Below are 21,824 nucleotides of genomic sequence, written 5' to 3' on the forward strand. Positions count from 1 at the left end.
CTGCCACAGAGGGCTTCTGAAAGCTTCTGCAGTATAGACTGTCAAAGCAGATGCTGAGCCTGATGGCCAACTGATGGGCAGAGTGAATGGAATTCTATGTAAGAAGTGGGAAATAGTAAGAGCTGGAGGGGACGGGAACTCCACAAGGAGAGCAACAGAACAAGATAATTTGAACACAGGGAACTTCCCAGAGACTCATACTCCAACCAAGGACTATTAGTGGAGATGACCTGGAACCCCTGCACAGGTGTAGCCCATGGCAGTTCAGTGTCCAAGTGGGTTACCTAGTAATGGGAAGAGGGACTGCCTCTGACATAATCTGATTGGCCTGCTCATTGATCACTTCCCCCTGAGGGGGGAGCAGCCTTATCAGGCCACAGTAGAGGACAATGCAGCCACTTTTGATGAGAACTGATAGACTAAGATCAGAAAGAAGAGGAGAACCTCCCCTATCAGTGGACTTGGGGAGTGGCATGCATGCAGAAAGGGGAGGGAGGGGCTTATGGGGGGATACAAAATGAATAAAGTGTAATTAATAAAAAATTAAAAAAAAAGAAATGCTCAGCATTCTTAGTCATCAGGGAAATGTAAATCAAAACGACTCAGATTTCACCTTACACCCATCAGAATGGAAAAGATCAAAAACTCAAGTGACAACACATACTGGAGAGGTTGTGGAGAAAGGGGAACCCTCCTCCACTGCTGGTGGGAATGTAAACTTGTGAGGCTGCTTTGGAAATAAAATCAATCTGACGCTTTCTCAGAAAAGGGGAATTAGTGCTACCTCAGACCGTGCTATTCCACTCCTTGGCATATATCTGAAATATGCTCAACTATCCAACAAGGCCATTTGCTCATTTAAGGTGACTTCTTAAATTTTAAAGCTAAAAAACCCAATTGTTTAATAAAACTACTTAAATTAGAGATGGTGCTCTATACGACATAGTGGCAGCCACAGTTAATAATCTATAGAGCTCAACTTTAGTAATTTATGGTTTTTTATTCAACAAACTAATAGACGCCAATGACTTAGCAGAGTTTAGGACTGCATACAAAAATGTGTTTATAATTACAAATAAAAAAATATTTATTTACTTACAAACACATAAACATATTTGTAGAATATGTATTTACCATGAGTTCTGAAGAAAACATTTCACTGAATGCTAATAATTGGAATTTTTTTTTTTTTTTGGCAAATCTCTTTTGGAAATATCACATGTATAACAACAATAACAAAATATACCCTGAGGGCATGTTGAATTTGTTTTTCTGATGTTTATTATATTCTCCTAAAATCATCACTTTATTCTATGCTATTTATGGTACAGTGAGTGCATTTTAAGATTGAAAATTCCTTTAAAAACTCAAACCTTAAGAGAATATTCTTGGAACTGTAGAATGGATTCAACAATATTCAGTAAATATATTCTCACAGAGGACCCATATCAATGTGCCAAAACCCAAGTCATAGTTATTTTGGCGGAAATTAACATACCCTAAAAAGAAATAGTGAATTTTGAGGCATACTGGAATAGCAAAAAGAACTGTGGATTTGATAGCTAAACACAAAAATATTTCAGTATTTAGTTGCAGTTGAAAACAGAGGTTTGAGATAATCTCTCTTTTTCTCTTTCCCTCTCTTTTCTATCGAGCCCCCTTTCTTTTGTTCTCATTTGTGTTTCATCATGTTAGTTTTATTTTCCTAAGAAGAAATTTTCTGCAGCTAGGCCCAGCTTTCAAATTCTTTCTGGTAACATAAAAGGATACGTTAGTTCTATGTCTAACCCACATACAACCAATATCATTACTCAGAAAATCCATGAAAGAATCTGTAGTTTCCATGGGAACTACCACAAAGATAATTTAGGTATGTCAGAGTGGTGTGTGAATCTCATTTTCATAAAGAAAATGTTCCCATAGACATCTTCCAACGAAACCGTGAAAACTTGTTAAGTACTAGAATGACCTCTGTTGGTACACATTACATGTGTTTTCAAACTACCATGTAATACACCACTCCTACTACCTGTACATGCTGCAAACTAAAAACTCAATCAACAAAGTTTCTTGTTTATTCGTTCATACAGAATCTAAATTTATATAGGAATAAACAATCTTTATTTGGAGTAATTATTTTCTTAATTAAGTATAAGATGGCACATTAAAATAAGCTTTCATTGTGAAAACAGTAATTGTAGTAGTATTAATGACAGGGCATTAATTTCAAGGTAAATTAGCAACAAAGCTTTGTTAAAAGCCTTTGTTTTACTCGGATAAAAGAAGAAAGTCATTATTATCTTTGATGTACAGTAAATAATTTGTGACTAATGAAATTTTACACATTTATACATTTAGGGTTAATTCTATATTATTTATCTCAGAAAATTCTGAAATCTCTTAGAATATTTTATAATGAAGGTATAGTGCTTTTTTCTCAGCTTTATTACTTACAATGTCATAGCAGAACACTTTTCCTTTTCCATTGTCAGTCATAAAGTGGATCATAAACTGACCAACGGATAGAAAGTAGCTTTCACATTTCTATAACATTTCTATTATTTTTTTAACTGAAGTTTGCTGTACTATTGTTTAATCTCTTGACTAATGTTCTGTCAAGGTAAAAGTCACATTGTTTTTTATTTCTGTGCTTGATAACATGAATAATGTTTGTAAGAAATGCAGGCATTCTGGGCAGTATTTAGGTGCTTGCTTTGCTATGTGAGGGACAGTTGCTCATTTAGCTGTGAGATAAATCTTCTTTTAGTTTAGCACAAAACCACCTTGAACTCAATCTCTGACAACAGGAATTGGTAATGAAGTGACGTAAATATGTCTTTTTGTGGTTCAGTTACCTTTGTTACAGCAAGCCTATAGCCAACATCCAACTAAGTGGAGGAAAACTTAAATAAATTCCACTGAAAACAGGGACAAGACTGCCCATTCATTCTCTCTTTATAGCTTCAAAATAGTATTTGAAGTTCTTGCTAGAGAACTAAGACAATTAAAGAAGATAAACGGGATTCAAATTACAAAGGAAGAAGTTATAGTATCACTAATCACAAATGATATGAGAGTATACATAAATGGATATTAGCCATAGAATATAGGTTAAACATACTAAAATCTATAGTCTTACGGTAAACAACAGAGAGGGCCCTAGGGGAAAAGCTAAAACCTCATTCAGAAGGAAAAACAGGATAGACATCGGAAGTGGGAGAAGACAGGGAACAGGACAGGAGCCTACCACAGAGGGTCTCTGAAAGTCCTTACCCAGCAGGGTATCAAAGCAGATGCTGGGACTCATAGCCAAACTTGGGGCAGCATGCAGGGAATTTTATGGAAGAAGGGGGATAGAAAGACCTGGAGGGGACAGGTGCTCCATAAGGAGACCAACAGAGTAAAAAAAAAAAAAAAAAAACAACTGGGCCAGGGAGTACTTTCAGAGACTCATACTCCAACCAAGGACTATGAATGGAGAAGATGTAGATGCCCTCAGAAGAAGAAGCTCATAGGGAGCTCAGTCTCCAAGTGGGTTACCCTAGTAAGTAGATCAGGAGCTGTCTCTGACATGAACTCAGTGGCTGGCTCTTGCTCACCTCTCCTAGGAAGGAGCAGCCTTGCCAGGCCACAGAGGAAGATGAAACAGCCAGTCTTGATGAGACCTCATAGGCTATGGTTAGATAGAAGGGGAGGAGGACTAGAGGAGAGGCATAGGAGGAAAAAGGGAGGGTGGGTGAGACTGGAGGAGATGACGGGGGTCAGTGATACACCCAGGATACAAAGCGAATAAATTTTAATGAATAATAATAAAGGAATAATAATAAAGAAAACAAATTAAAAAACAATTTAAAATAATAAAACAGTGCCTAAAAATCCAAAGAAAACATTTCTGAGAGATTAATTTTGTTAGATAATTTTACATTTTCTACTTTTGAAACAGAGACTGTGAATTGAAGGAAATTTATATTTTCCAGAAATGGCTAACTATGCAACAGTAAAGCCTACATGTCAAATTGGAAACTGCCATGCCTACTGGAAAAATAGAATAAATTAACATCAATCGCAACATTTTGGCTGTATAAGTCAGTAAGTATGAAGGGCTAAATTTGTCACTTATAAATTTTTTGAGAACATCCTAATTTTCCTTTATGAGTCATACAATTTATAGCATTGCATGAAAAACAGTATATGCAATATGCATGTTAACCTGATAAAAACTCTAAAAGTAAAAATGACAAAATGTAAAATTGTTTCAGTCTGATCTAACTATCAATTTTCATGGAGTCCATCAATCACAAAGTAATGTTTTCTGAATGGTTAGGTTGAAGAAATTAGTCATGTATCAAATGGCAATGATTTATGAGAACTGAAGGAAGACTAGAAGTTTCAGGTAAGAACAGAACATAATCCCTGCTTTCTTGTTCATTTTCTGTGCATTGTTTATTACCTATTAGATTGGATCTGTGCGTGTGTGATTGTAGATACAGGACCTTAACTTGGGAAACTGGAAAAACTGCTATGAAATATTTATATTTTGAATGTCTCATCATTCATTGTAAATATTTATCTATTTAGTTTTTAATGTATGAAATTGAAATTTTAGAAAAGGATATTGAAAAGAAAAGATCAATAATATCAGATGAGGATATACAATGCTTTACTAAACACCGGTACCAAGATTCAGTGTCATAAATGTATTTGCGTTGTCATATTACACTTATGTCTGCAAATATTTGAGAACAAAACTATATATGGATTTCCAAACTTGGGTCAGTGGGGTTGCTGAAATGAGACTGTTTTACTGTTTACTTTAAATTTAGGAAGAAAATAGGCAAACACAAAAAAATCACATTAGTCTAAGCACTCTTTCAATTAAATCATATTTTGAATTTCTTTTTATTTTATATCAGCATTGCAAGTTCTAACATTCAGAATCAAAAATTCTTTTAAACAGTCTTATTTACTTGTAATATATATTGCAGAACTAGAAATCGATTTGCTAAGCACCTAGAGGTACGCGTTAAACGTGAATGCATCAATATAACCATGATAGTGGACATGTACAACACACATATCTTCTGTGTTCCATTGTGCTGCTCCTCCTCATTCTCAAATCACAAACCCAATAAATGAAAAGCGAAGTCATTGTCTTGCACCTCAGATTAAATTAATTTCTGTTTTCCAGAATTTTCAGTGAATAGAACCACTTGTATTTAGTGTGCATTTATCTACTTTCACACATCATAATTTGAGATACAACAGCAGTGTAGTTACTGATATGGAAAACTGTGTTTGCTGGCTAGTACTTGGTTACATGTCTAAAATACACCATGCTTGGTTTTATCTGTGCAGTAGCCACTGGCATCCCACCCACTGTGGGGTCACAAAAAGATTATTGCAACAGTTGTAGCTGTTAAGCTGTGGTATATCATGCTTGTTTATTGGGAGGTTGTTAATGGTTAATAATCATCCAGAAAGCTTTTAGTGCATTAGATTAAAATCTACATTTCTCCTTGGGATAACTTTTTCCCCAGGCAACTATACTGTTCATCTAACACAGTAGCTTGAATATAATAAATATAGGGAAATTTTTATTAAGATGAACATGGTAATATTTTCAAAATCTCTTCTTTCGAAACATAAATATATTTGTTCTCAACACTTATAGATTTAAAAAAATCAAAATTGAGAAAGTCCTCAAAGAGTGCAAACTAGTCATTCTGTAATCTTTCATTGCCAGGGTGTAATAATAAGGGTGATACTGTTTTGTTATTAAACCTGTATTCATATTGATCTTTTATCTAATGTTCATTTCACCTTCAAAACCAGGTCAGGACTCCTATTTAATTTAATTTTTTTTCAGTAATTGCATCTAAAATATTCTCCTTTTGGTAATCTCCTGAGTTTTGATAAGTACCTACCTACTCTTGCCTATAATACATCTCAACTATAATTTTAATTACTCTCCTGAAAGGATCAGTATTGTGAGTCTTTGAGAGGAAGGACAGAAGGAAAATGCACCGTATTCATCACATTCTGTCCCTTTAAACACTGCGTACATTTGCTGTTGCTGTTATAATTTTAGAGTTCATAGCATCGTAAGATAAATATTCTGAAAGAATAATATTTTGGTTTATAACATCTCTATTGTGTCATTATGTTCACTTTAACATAAAACAGTATCACTTAAATTTGAAGTTTTAAAGTGCAAATCTATACCTTTTTCCCCTGCAGAAGAAACAGGCACATTGATTAATTATGAATAATGAACAATCTTAATATATCATCTCTATTTGCATAACCTGTTTAAGTTACTCTTTTAATATTCTAGTTGCATTCTATAACTAATATCAATTCACAGATAGAATTTTTCATATTATAAGCAGAAGTCTTATATTAGTCTTTTACATAAAAAACAGCTAAACATATGAGCTCAATGTTATTTTAAAATCATCATAACGTGTCCTAATATGTAAAAAAACTGGCACAGGTAATATGTGAAACAAGGTTTTAAAAAAACTGTTATGATTCAAAGTAAAAATACACTAGAAATTACCAAAGTTTGAGTGTTATTAAATGACCAACAAATTATGTGAACACTAGAAAAACAGCAAAATTAAGACAACTAAATGAGATCAAGAGGATACAAATCAGAATGGAAGGAATCAAACTATCACTATTCTCAGACGATATAATAGCATACATAAGTGACCCCAAAAATTCAACCTGAGAACTCCTTCAGCTGATAAACATCTTCAGCAAAGTGGCTGGATACGAAATTAACTATAATTCATTCTTAACAATTTCCTGTTGTACTCACAACAACTTTAAGGTATTGCTAGAAGTTTTGATAGAACTAGAAGTAGACTAAAGACACCAAAACAATAGCAAAAGAGCAAATTCCATAATTAAAATCATAGTAAGAACTTTAACATTAATAGCCGCAATACCAGCATTTTCTTAAGAATCAAGTTCAACATGATTGTCAATATTTTTTATTAAAAGTGGTTTATAATAAAATGTTAATAAAGCTGATGTGCACTCTATTTTCAATTGGAAACATATATCTTTAATTACAAATTGTGTTTGTCCTCATCTTCATGTTTTCTGGAAAAATCTCAAAAAATTCATTGCTTTTAATCAAGAAGGGGCCACATTTGTTAAATCTTGAGTTAATCGGACTTTGACAAATATTCATGAATAATTAAGAGACTTTATCCTCAAATCTAGGTCTGTTGAAACTGGTGTTATCAAGATTCATCTTTAACCAAGTCTATTTAGTAGAATCAAAACAGTATTTTCTGAATAGTATCATTAAAGAAAACAAATATCTTAATGATGAAAAGAGAAAATGATGCTCAAAAGTTGTGTAAATTCTTCAAGGAAATAACTAATGCTCTTAAAACTCAGTGATACTTCAAGCACTTGTATGCATACATACATTAGAATAATTTGTTTTTATACAAGGACATTTGTTCAACCATGTTCATAGCAACTTTATTCATAATAGCCAGAATCTGGAAACAACCCAAATAACCCTCAACTAAGGAATGGATACAGAAATTGTGGAACGTTTACACAATAGAATATTACTCTGCAAATAAAAACAAGGAAATCATGAAATTTGCAGTCAAATGGTGGTATCTAGAAAAGATCATCCTGAATGAGGTATCCCAGAAGCAGAAAGACAATTATGGTATATACTCACTTATAGGTGGATATTAGACCTATAATGTAGGATAAACATACTAAAATCTGTATAACTAAAGAAGCTAAGCAAGAAGTAAGACCCTGGATAAGATGATCAATCTTCACTCAGAAAGGCACACTGGACAGACATTGAAAGAGGGAGAAAACAGGCTATAGGACAGGAGCTCACCACAAAGAGCCTGTGAAAGACTCTACCCAGCAAGGTGTCAAAGCAGATGCTGAGAATCATAGCCAAACTTTGGACAGAGTGCAGGGAATCTTATGACAGAACAATGAGATAGAAAGATCTGGAGGAAAAAGAAAAGAAAAGAACAGAAAAGAAAAGAAAAGAAAAGAAAAGAAAAGAAAAGAAAAGAAAAGAAAAGAAAAGAAAAGACCTGGAGGGAACAGGAGCTACACAAAGAGAGCAACAGAATAAAAAAATCTTGGCCCAGGGTTCTTTTTTGAGACTGATACTCCATCCAAGGACCATGCCTGGAGATAACCTAGAACTCATGCATTCATGTAGCCCATGGCAGCTCAGTCTCCAAGTGGTGTCCTAATAAGGGGAACAGGGACTGTCTCCGACATGAACTCAGTGGCTGGCTCTTTGATCACCTCCCGGTGATCGGGGAGCAACCTTACCAGACCACTGAGGAAGACAATGTAACCAGTCCTGATGAGATCTGATAGCCTAGGGCATATGGAAGGAGAGGAGGACATCCTTATCCGTGGACTTGGAGAGGGGCATTTGAAGAGTTGAGGAAGGGAGGGTGGGATTGAGAGGTAATGAGGGAGGGAGCTACAGCTGGGATACAAAGTGAATAAACTGTAATAAATATTAAAAAATTAAAAATAGAAATTTTATGACAAAAGTATGTGCTTGAATAAGGTATGAAATAAATTGACTTTAAATTGAAATAATATAAAATACAATTCTCATTCATAAAAATATTAAAAATATGTTCCATACTAGAGCTAAGAGTTTTAATAGTTCTTTAATAATGTCTATTATATGTATTTCATGATTTGTGTAGTATGCATGATCTTATTTATGACTATGTCATAGTTACAATAACATATGTTACAGCCACTCATAGCCATACTTATACTCTCTTTTTTCTCTCTCTTCCTCACTCTCTTTCTCTCCCTATGTATATAAACAGATAGATAGATGATAGGTAGATAGATAGATAGATAAATAGAGTCTCTGCTGAGTGCACCTCTTACTTTCCCAGACAGAACTGTGCGCCCCAGGACAACAGACTGAGTTTCCCTGTTGGGAGAAAACCCCACAGCTAGGGAATCAGCAGGTTCTTCAAAAGGACTGTACATGGAAATTTAGTGAGCAGCAGCACACTAAATTTATAACAAGAAACCCAGCAGTGGAGCAGCTGTCTTGAGAAATTCTATGGGTAAGAGGAGATCCCTCCCTGCCTAACATAGACCACAGCTACTACTCAGGGCTATAAACCTGAGGTGAGCAGTGGGAACTCCTGAGAAACACTAGCCATACAGTGACCATAACCAAAAAGCAGAGAAGGACTCCTTCAGGAAAAATCATCTGCCGGCCAAGGGGATACTCCCTACCTCAGGACTCCAGGAAGCACAGAAACGAACAGCCAACACTTAAATCAGCCCAATGGGTAAAGGTCAGCGTAAAAGCTCAACCAACAAAAGACAGAGCAATATGGCATCTCCAGAACCCAGCCATTCAGGGGCGAAGAGCCCTGAACAATGCAGCATAATAAAAAATCAAGAAGATGACCTTACATCTATGCTGATGAAGAGGATAATAGAGGAAACAAATAAAATACGTAAAGAATTAGAGGAAGATAAAACCAAACAGGTCATGGCTATCCGTAAAGAAATGGAGGAAGATAAAGACAAGCAGATTAGGGCCATCCGTGAAGAAATACGGGAAGATGCAGACAAACAGCTTGTGGCCTTCAGAGAAGAAATAATTAAATCACTGAAAGAAATAAAAGAGACAGAGTTGAAGGAACTAAAAGAAAAAGAGGAAAATACAAGCAGACAGGTGAAGGAAGTAAAAAAAAAAAAAAAAAAAACAACTCAAGACCTGAAGATGGAACTAGAAAAATTAAAGAAAACACAAATGGAGGAAATAATGGAGAGGAAGAATTTAGGGAAGAAAACAGGAACTACAGAGGTAAGCATAACCAACAAAATACAAGAAATGGAAGAAAGAATCTCAGGTGTAGAAGATACAATGGAAGAAATCGACGTATCTGTCAAAGAAAATGTTAAATCCAAAAAATTCCTGACACAGACCGTCCAAGAAATCCAAGACAATATTAAAAGACAAAATCTAAGAATAATAGGAATAGAGGAAAAAGAAGACTCACTTCTCCAAGGCCCAGAAAATATTTTCAACAAAATCATTGAAGAAAATTTCCCCAAGTTAAAGGAGAAGCCAATAAGGATACATGAAGCCTACAGAACACCCAACAAAGTTGACCAGAAAAGAAAATCCTCCCATCACATAATAATCAAAACAGTAAGTATACAGAACAAAGAAAAAATACTAAAAGCTGCAAGGGAAAAAGGCCAAGTAACATATACTGGCAAACCCATTAGAATCACACCTGACTTTTCAACAGAAACTATGAAAGCCAGAAGGGCCTGGACAGATATCATGCAGACCCTAAGAGAACACAGATGTCAGCCCAGGCTACTATACCCTGCAAAACTCTCAGTCCTCATAGACAGAGAAAACAAGATATTCAATGACAAAAACAAATTTCAACAATACCTACACACAAATCCAGCATTACAGAAGACACTGGAAGGGAAAATACAACCCAAGAAAATTAGCTTCTGTCAAGAAAACACAGGAAATAATTAACCTACTACAGTAAAACAAAAGCAACCAAGCACACAACCTTATGAACACAGCCAACATCAAAATCAAAGGATCTAACAGCCACTGGTCATTAATCTCTCTCAACATCAATGGACTCAACTCTCCAGTAAAAAGACACAGATTAACAGAATGGATACGTAAACAAAACCCAGCAATCTGTTGCATACAAGAAACACACCTAAGACACAAAGATAGACATTACCTGAGGGTAAAAGGTTGAAAGACGACTTTCCAAGCAAATGGACCCAAGAAACAAGCAGTAGTAGCCATTCTAATATCTGATAAAATAGACTTTCAACCAAAATTAATAAAAAGAGATGGGGAAGGACACTTCATACTCATCAAGGGAAAATTCCACCCTGAAGACATCACAATCCTGAACATCTATGCCCCAAATACAAGAGCACATACATTTGTAAAAGAAACATTGATAAAATTTAAACCACATATAGATCCCCACACATTAATAGTGGGAGACTTCAACACCCCACTCTCAACAAAGGACAGGTCAACAAAACAGAAATTAAACAAAGAAACAATATCTCTGACAGAGGTCATGAATCAAATGGACCTCACAGACATTTACAGAACTTTAAACCCAAACACAAAAGAATTTACCTTCTTCTCAGCACCTCATGGAACCTTCTCCAAAATAGACCATATAGTTGGTCACAAAGCAAGCCTCAACAGATACAAGAAGACTGAAATAATCCCTTGTATCCTGTCTGATCACCATGGAATAAAGCTGGACTTCAACAACAACAGAAATAACAAAAAGCCTACACACATGGAAACTAAACAACTTGTTACTAAATGACAGCTGGGTCAGGGAAGAAATAAAGAAAGAAATGAAAGCCTTTCTAGAACTCAATGAAAATGAAGACACAACATACCCAAACTTGTGGGAAACAATGAAAGCAGTGCTAAGAGGAAAGTTCATAACACTAAGTGCCTTCAAGAAGAAATTCGAGACAGCTCATTCAAGCAACTTAATGGCCCACTTAAAAACCCTAGAAAAAGAAGAAGCAGACACACCAAAAACGAGTAGACAGCTGGAAGTAATCAAACTCAGGGCTGAAATCAATCATTTAGAAACAAATAAAACAATTCAAAGAATCAATGAAACCAAGAGCTGGTTCTTTGAGAAAATCAACAAGATCGACAAACCCTTAGCCAAGCCAAGCTAACTAAAAGGCAGAGAGACACCACCCAAATCAACAAAATCAGAAATGAAAAGGGGGACATAACTACAGACACTGAGGAAATCCAAACAATCATTAGGACTTACTTCAAAAGTCTATACTCAACAAAATTTGAAAATCTAAATGAAATGGACAATTTTCTTGATCGATTTGACTTACCAAAGCTGAATCAGGACCAGGTAAATCAATTAAATAGTCCTATATAGCCAAAAGAATTAGAAGCAGTCATCAAAAGTCTCCCATCCAAAAAAAGCCCAGGACCAGATGGCTTCAGCGCAGAATTCTACCAGACCTTCAAAGGAGAGCTAACTCCAATTCTCTTCAAACTATTCCACAAAATAGAAACAGAAGGAACATTGGCAAACTCATTCTATGAAGCCACAGTCACCTTGGTACCTAAACCTAACAAAGACTCAACAAAGAAAGAGAATTTCAGGCCAATCTCCCTTATGAACATTGATGCAAAAATACTTAACAAAATACTTGCAAACCGAATCCAAGAACACATCAAAGATATTATCCACTATGACCAAGTAGGCTTCATTCCAGGTATGCAGGGGTGGTTCAATATACGGAAATCCATCAATGTGATCCACCATATTAACAAACTGAAAGGAAAAAACCACATGATAATCTCCCTAGATGCTGAAAAAGCATTTGACAAAATCCAACATCCATTCATGTTTAAAGTATTGGAGAGATCAGGGATACAAGGCACATATCTAAACATAGTAAAGGCAATTTACAGCAAGCCTATAGCCAACATCAAACTGAACGGAGAGAAACTTAAAGCAATCCCACTAAAATCAGGGACAAGACAAGGCTGCCCACTCTCTCCATATCTCAACATAGTTCTGGAAATCTTTGCTAGAGCAATAAGACAGTTGAAAGAGATCAAGGGAATACAAATTGGAAAGGAAGAAGTCAAATTATCACTATTTGCAGATGATATGATAGTATATGTGAGTGACCCCAAAAACTCCACCAGGGAACTCCTACAGCTGTAAACACCTTCAGCAAAGTGGCCGGATACAAAATTAACTCAAAAAAAATCAATAGCCCTCCTGTATACAAAAGACAAAAGGGCTGAGAAAGAAATTAGGGAAACAACACCATTCACAATAGCCACAAATGACATAAGTTACCTCGGAGTAACCCTAACCAAGGAAATCAAAGACTTGTATGAAAAAATTTTCAAGTCTCTGAAGAAAGAATTAGAAGAAGATATGAGAAGATGGAAAGATCTCCCATGCTCATGGCTTGGCAGGATTAACAGAGTAAAAATGGCCATCTTACCAAAAGCAATCTACAGATTTAATGCAATTCCCATCAAATTACCAACACAATTCTTTACATACCTGGAAAGAAAAATTCTCAACTTCATATGGAATAACAAGAAACCCAGAATTGCTAAAACAATCCTCTACAATAAAAGATCTTCTGGAGGTATCTCCATCCCTGATCTTAAGTTGTACTCTAGAGCAACAGTTTTAAAAACTTCATGGTACTGGCATAGAAACAGAATGATGGATCAATGGAACCGAACAGAAGACTCAGAAATAAACCCACACACTTACGGACACCTGATTTTTGAGAAAGATGCCAAAACCATCCAATGGAAAAAAAGATAGCATCTTCAACAAGTGGTGATGGTCCAACTGGATGTCTACATGTAGAAAAATGAAAATAGATCCATACTTATCACCCTGCACAAAACTGAAGTCCAAGTGGATCAAAGACCTCAACATAAAACCAGACATATTAAATTGGCTAGAAAAAAAAGTGGGGAATACTCTAGAACTCACTGGTACAGGAGAAAACTTCCTGAACAGAAAACCAACAGCACAGGCTCTAAGAGCAACAATCAATAAATGGGACCTCATGAAACTGAAAAGCTTCTGTAAAGCAAAGGACACCGCCATCAAAACAAAGTGACTGCCTACAGATTGGGAAAGAATCTTCACCAATCCTTTATCTGACAGAGGACTCATATCCAGTATATATAAAGAACTAAAGAAGTTGAAAAGCAGCAAACCAAGTAATCCACTTAAAAAATGGGGAACAGAGCTAAACAGAGAATTCTCAATAGAGCAATATCAAATGGCAGAGAAGCACTTAAAGAAATGCTCAACCTCATTAGCCATTAGGGAAATGCAAATCAAAACAACCCTGAGATTTCACCTTACACCCATCAGAATGGCCAAGATTAAAAACTCAAGTGACAACACATGCTGGAGAGGTTGTGGAGAAAGCGGAACCCTTCTCCACTGCTGGTGGGAATGTAAACTGGTACAACCACTCTGGAAAGCAATCTGGTGTTTTCTCAGACAACTAGGAACTAGGAATAGCGCTTCCTCAAGATCCAGCCATACCACTCCTAGGCATATATCCAAAAGAGGCTCAAGTACACAAAAAGGACATTTGCTCAACCATGTTTGTAGCAGCTTTATTTGTAATAGCCAGAAGCTGGAAACAACCCAGATGCCCCTCAACTAAAGAATGGATGCAGAAATTGTAGTACATCTATACAATGGAGTATTACTCAGCAATGAAAAATAAGGAAATCATGAAATTTGCAGGTAAATGGTGGGACCTGGAAAGGATCATCCTGAGTGAGTTGTCCCAGATGCAAAAAGACACGCATGGTATATACTCACTCATATAGCCATATAACATAGGACAAACCCACTAAAATCTAAAGAAGCTAAGCAAGAGAAAAGCAAGAACTAAAATGTTCAATCGCAACCTGAAAGGCAAAGAGGATGGACATCAGAAGAAGAAAACAGGAAACAACCTAGAAACCTGCTATAGAGGGCCTCTGAAAGCCAGAAGAAGAAAACAGGAAATAAACCAGGAACCTACCACAGAGGGCCTCTGAAAGCCTCTGCCCTGCAGACTATCAAAGCAGATGCTGAGCCTCATGGCCAACTGTCGGGCAGAGTGAATGGAATTTTATGTAAGAAGTGGGAAATAGTAAGAGCTGGAGAGGACAGGAACTCCACAAGGAGAGCAACAGAACAAGATAATTTGAACACAAGAAACTTCCCAGTGACTCATACTCCAACCAAGGACTATTCATGGAGATAACCTAGAACCCCTGCACAGATGTAGCCCATGGCAGTTCAGTGTCCAAGTGGGTTACCTAGTAATGGGAAGAGGGACTGCCTCTGACATAATCTGATTGGCCTGCTCTTTGATTACCTCCCTTTGATGGGGGAGATGCCCAACCAGGCCACAGAAGAGGACAATGCAGCCACTTTTGACGAGAACTGATAGACTAAGATCAGAAAGGAGTGGAGAACCTCCCTTATCAGTGGACTTGGGGAGGGGCATGAATACAGAAACGGGAGGGAGAGTGGGATCGGCAGGGGAGGAGGGACGGGCTTATGGGGGTATACAAAATGAATAAAGTGTAATTAATAAAAAATAGAAAATGTTAAAAAAAGGAATTAATTGCCATGATACACTCTAGAGAATTAATTAATAAATATAGTTGTATGCATAAAAAAATGAAAATGTCCACTACCATAATGGATCCATATAACACATACATGCACACATTAAAAACAGTCTACAATCAATAAATAAATGAATATACTGTTCATACAGACATCAGCATGTTTTAATCCTGAAAAAGAAAATTTAATTTGAAAGGGGCAGGGAGGAGACCAGGGAGGGAGTGTGGGGTTGGGGAGGGAATGAGGGAGCGGGATACAGCTGGGACACAGAGTTAACAAAATGTAACTAAAAAGAAAAAAAAATTTTTTCTCAAACTGCTGTTTAAAAATTTGTTAAATCGAAAGCAAGGCACACAATTTTACTGTTAATACAATCATAATTTTATAATAAACTATCCCTTTGGGTTATATGAAAAAAAATTCTAAGTTGCTTGATTGTTCAGGACAGGATATACTCATGTAGTGTGCATACAGAAATTATTGTCAAGTAAAATATATGATTTAGCAGTACACTGTGCAAGCGGAGACTTGATGCACAATGAAGATGTTTGGTGCATTTATGTCTACATCTTAAGCTAACTTGTACCTGAAGGACCATTTGTTTACTTTATTTAGCAACAATATTGTGTCTGTATACACAAACACTTCATATACTTCATTGATTAAATGATACATTTATGATAAATTATATGTTTTATGCTAAATCTGTTCTGAAAATACCACTCAGCAATTAAAAACAAGGAAACATGAAATTTGCAGGCAAATGGTGGGATTGAGAAAATATCTTCCTGAGTGAGGTATCCCAGAAGCAGAAAGACAGACATGGTATATACTCACTTATAAGTGGATATTAGAGACATAATATAAGATAAACATACTAAAATCTGTACACCTACAGAAGAAAAACAAGAAAGAGGACCCAGGGTAAAAGATCAGTCTTCACTTAGAAAGAAAAATGGGATGGACATTGGAAATAGGAGAAAACAAGTAACAGTACAGGAGCCTACCACAGAGGGCCCCTGAAAGATTCTACCTAGCAGTGTATCAAAATAGATGCTGAGACTCATAACCAACCTTAGGCAGAGTGCAGGGAATCATATGAAAGAAGGGGAAGTTAGTATGACCTGGAAAGGACAGGAGCACCACAAGGACCAAATATATCTGAGCCCAGGGGTCTTTTCTGAGACTGTTTCTTCAACAAAGGACCATGAAAGGATATAACCTATAACCCCTGCCCAGATGTAGCCCATCGCAGCTCAGTATCCAAGCGGTTACCCTAGTTATGGGAACAGGGACTGTCTATGACATGAACTCAAAGGCTGGCTCTTTGACCCACCTGCCCTCCCATCAGAGGGAGGAGCAGCCTTGCCAGGCCACAGAGGCTGACATTGCAGCCAGTCCTGAAGAGACCTGACAAGTTAGATGGAAGGGGAGGAAGACCTCCCCCATCAGTGGACTTAGAGAGGGTCAGGGATGAGATGAGGGAGGGAGGGTAGAACTGGGAGAGAATGAGGGAGGTGGCTACAGCTGGGATACAAAGTAAATAAACTGTAATTAATACAAAAATTATAAAATTTTAAATAAAAAAAGAAAATCATTATCAAAGATCATTAATATCAATGCAGTATAAACAGATGATCAATCTGGTCTTCCTAATCTTCAAATAATTATCACTAAATGAAGCCAGATCAATAGTAGGATAATTTACCAAGAAGCTTATTTTTACATCAAGTTGTATTCATTGTTAAATGCTTATTTTGATGCCTAGACAATTTGAGTTCTTTAACAAATTGATTACTTAAGATATTTTACTTTCATTTTCTATCACTGTCATTTGTCATATAATATTTTACACTTTTCAATATTACTGTCCATATATTTAATTTCTTTTTATAAAACTCTATTTATGCTAAATATTTGCAATCATTTCATATACAAAGAAACCAAAAATAACAGCTTTGAAAATATGTTCTAATTCAATAAATTTAAGTACTATGATACAAACTTTCAAAGTCATGTTTAACAAAATGCATTAGTTGAGTTCAGTAAACAGTGCCATTGAAAACAATTTTTTTCAATGTGTAACAATTTAAATATGTTGTTTATGCCTAATGAAGTTTCTGCTCAAATCACTTGCATGTTTTCTTATTACTCTGACAAATTTATTTTTATTATTTTCTTTATTATTGTTATTATCATTATTTGCTTCTATGAGTGTAGACTTGTAGAACAACTATGTAATGCAAGGTGAAAGATCCTCAGAACCTAGAGATAGACCTATCATCTGGCCCAGCTTCTTCTTTTTTGGGCAAACACCCAAAGGATTCTGTATTCTATTACAGAGACAACTGTTAACTTTCCCTATTTCTGCTTTATTCACAATAGCTAACAGCTAGATTCATACTGCAAGTCTACACTGATAACTAGAAAATGATAATGTACTACATAGTCAATGAATTTTAGGTGTAAAAAAAAATTCAGGTACATCTATGAAACTAGAAATAATTAAACAGAGTGAGATAGTCCATGCTCAAAGTGATAAAAAAAAAAAAACAAGACATTCTCTCTAGAAAACGTGTCCTATCTTTTCATATGTTGACTGTGTGTTTAACCTGATGCACCAATAGAAGGCAAACTTGAAAGAGGTTGCTGGGTTGAGAAAAGCCTTGGAAGAAGAGGGACTACTTGACTAATAGATACAACCATTAATCAAGAATAGACTTGGGAAGATTGGAAAGATGAGGAGTGAGGGTTTAAATGTTAATCAACTGAAGTTGTATGAAAAAAATAATATTAGAACCTTGTGTGTTAATTAATTGTATATGAAAAGTATGTGCACTACAGGAGAAAGAGAGATTTTACATGCTATAAGTGGCATCAGGGATATCTCACATGTGTCAAAGACAAAACATTACTATTATGTTCAAAGCAGAAAGATAGAAAATCTGAAAAACAGCATTTAATCCAGAATTTTTTTTTTCTGGCATAACTTGTCAAACAGGAGACTATGTTAATTCAACATTGTATAAAATCCAGATACCTTCAGTTTAGGTGTATGCTAGAATTCATTTCTTTTTGTTTGAGCCTACAAGAGAGGGCCTTTGGAAGATTCTACCCAGCAAGGTATCAAAGGAGATGATGAGGCTCAGAGCCAAACTTTGGGCAGAGTGCAGGGAATCTTTTAATTTTTTTTAATTCATCAGAAAAAAACAATTTTTAATTTATTTTTTATTAGTTACAGTTTATTCACTTTGTGTCCCAACTGCAGTCACCTCCCTCATTCCCTCCCAATCCTACCTTCCCTCCCTTTTCTCCACCCATGCCCCTTCCCCAGTCCACTGATAGGGGAGGTCCCTCTCCCCTTCCAAGCTGATCCTAGTCTATCAGGTCTCATCAGGAGTGGCTGCATTGTCTTCCTCTGTGGCCTGGTAAGGCTGCACCCCCCTTAGGGGAGACGATCAAAGAGCCAACCACTGAGTTCATGTTGGAGACAGTACCTATTCCAATTACTAGGGAACCCACTTGGATATTAGACATATAATATAGGGAATCTTATGAAAGAAGGGGGAGATAGAAAGACCTGGGAGGGATAAGAGCTACACAAGGAGAGCAACAGAACCAAAAAATCTGGACACAGGAGTCTTTTCTGAGACTGCCTCCAACCAAGGATCATGCATGGAGATAAGCTAGAAGCCATGCAAAGATGTAGCCCATGGCAGCTCAGTCTCCAAGTGATGTCCTAGTAAGGGGAACAGGAACTGTCTCTGACATGAACTCAGTGGCTGGCTCTTTGATCATGTCCCCCCCCAGGGAGGAGCAGCCATACCAGGCCATGGAGAAAGACAATGCAGCCATGCCTGATGAGACCTGATAGGCTAAGGTCAGATGGAAGAAGAGGAAGTCCTCCCCTATCAGTGGACTTGGGGAGGGTCATGGGAAGAGATGAGGGAGAGAGGGTGGGATTGGGAGGGAATTAGGGAGGGGGCTACAGTTGGGATACAAAGTGAATAAGCTGTAAGTAATAAAATATTAATTAAAGAAAGAAAGAAAAAAGCCAGTTTTGAGACAGTCTTAATTTGCACAACTAGCTCATATAAAACTTGCAACGCATTACATACATTCTGTTTTCTTACAACAATCAACTTGCTTTAGCCTTTGAAGTGTGAATATTACAACCTTGAGCTACCAGTGGTTGAATTGAGCTCAATGGTCGAATTTGAAGACAAGTTCCTTTTGATGTTTATGAATTGCATTACAAGAAAAATTCATGCTAACAAATTATTATTATTGAGCAATAAATATTATAACTGAAGTAAATTACAAAAAATGATATAATACTCTGAAAGGGTTTATTGGATTCAAGTGTTTACAGTCACAGATGCTGAGGGTATAATTGAGGATAATGGTGAGTGAAAACCAGCACAATTAATTATATACCTAGATGAAAGTGTTAAAGAATAAAATATACTAAACATTTAAAAATAAATGAATGACTTTATTTATTAAGAAAATAAAATTTAGTAAAAAACATCCTGTGTAGAAACTTCAAATTATTCTTATTTTTTTTAATCACAGCTACATGTGAAAATATAAAACTGTAAATTCTAGAATTCTGTGAAATTTATAAAATTGTATATATATTTGAGAGGCTTACCAAAATATTAACATTGAGAGTATGAGGGAGTGGCCATATATCCTTTTCAGATCTGCTCATAATGCTGCATTGGCCTATTGGCTCTACTGTCAGAATCACTCACCAAAGAACTTTCATCATATTTATGGTTGCAGAGCTGAGTAGCATTAAAATTCTAGTACCATAGCAAAGAAGCAGTGAGATGACTTTCTATTATCTAAATTGTCTTAGTTGACATTGTACATTTTTTTTTCTGACTTCATGTCATAGAGAATTAGCAGATGACCTTGCATTTCATTTCGCAAAGATAACAGAAGCCATATGAAGGGATCTTCCTCAAGGACAACTTATTTCTGTGTTATTAGCTCCATTTATGTTTCAGTCCAGAATAAATAAGCTTCCACATATCTGACTCCAATGAAACTACTTGACAAATCTATCAAAAGATATTTTCCAGAACATAATCTTCCTTATTGTTCTGTGGTTTTAGTTACATGGGCCACTTTCTTTAATGAGAGTGTCTCTAGGCAGCATGCTGTATCTTTTAGTATTCAGACTCTAAAATATTCATCCTTTTAGATTTCTGCCTTGCCCTCTAGCTTATTTTGGCAAGACTTTCTATGGCTTAGGTTAATATTGGCATATGGTTGAGGCTTAATCAACATTTATAGCTTCCTGGGAGCTGAGATTAAAAGTATGTCCTATCAAACCCTGCCTATCAAAAAATATAGTCTTGCTCTAAACTTTCCATTTTTCCTACCCAAAAAAATCAGTTTGCTATATTTTGCATTCTTTTTGATGATATTGATTATGATGACTTTGTGATGATAATAACCATTAAGAGTTGATGTATCATGTTCCTGTGAGTCAAAGTTATTTCCTGGCTATTTACAATATTAAAGGCTGGGACCCAGACAGGTAAAACAGTTTCCCACAGTCTTTTATATTTTTTTCTTCTGATTTATTTATTTATTTATTTTAGCATGCTTTAGAAACAGTCTGTTCAGTTACGAGTTGATCTGGGAAAAGTCTATTTTTTTTTTATTTTTTATGAATACAAATACACGAATACAGCCATGCTGAAAAAAAAAACAGGTCTATATTTTTCTATGTATTTAAAACTTGAAAGAGTATAAAATTCAAATAATTGTCTAAATGCAACTTTAACTATAAAACAAACACCTGCAGGGGGGAAACAAAGTGAATAAAATGTAATTAATAAAAAATTAAAAACAAACAAAAAACCCTGCACTGTCAGCAAAACCAAACCATTCATGATTTTTCCATCATTTCTCCTGTAAGCAGTATCTAAGTCCCTTTAATGATCTGACTTTTCAGGTTTTTTTGCTATCCACTATGTCTTTATATACTTGGAATTATGTTTCTTTCATTGAGTTTCCGCCTTATTTTCTGTTTGCAGACTGAAAAAAAATATATTATGCAATAATGAGAATCAAGTTTGTTGTGATATTTAGGGGATACTAATATATTTGAACATGATCCATTTATTTATTCACCAAAATATGGCTTTGAATCATCTTTTGTGTGAGGCACTCTGGTGGAGTATTGAAGTTGTAATTATGAAAAATTTCTTCCTGCTGTGCTGTACTGCTTAGGATTAATGATAAGTTCTTTTCAAAATTCTTGTTTCTGTTGAACACTCCATAAGAACCCATTCTCTGCATTTGGATACACTATAAGTTTCTGTGTTAATTGCCTTCTACTAAACAAAAGAAACTTCTCTGAGAACTGCAGTAATCTATGATATACATGCACACATTTAAAGGTCAGTTTTACACTATATTCATTTATCAAATGAATAATAGTAGACTTCCCCATGGGACCTATGGTCTCCCGATCTTGGATTCTTGGCCAGATTTATAGCACGAAACATTCATTTCCTCTATACAATTTGTCCATGAATCTAATTTGAAGAATTTTCCTTACATACTTCT

Source organism: Psammomys obesus, unplaced genomic scaffold (genome assembly GCF_907164565.1).
Source record: "Psammomys obesus unplaced genomic scaffold, mPsaObe1.curated_primary_1811, whole genome shotgun sequence".
NCBI classification, from domain to species: Eukaryota; Metazoa; Chordata; class Mammalia; order Rodentia; family Muridae; genus Psammomys; species Psammomys obesus.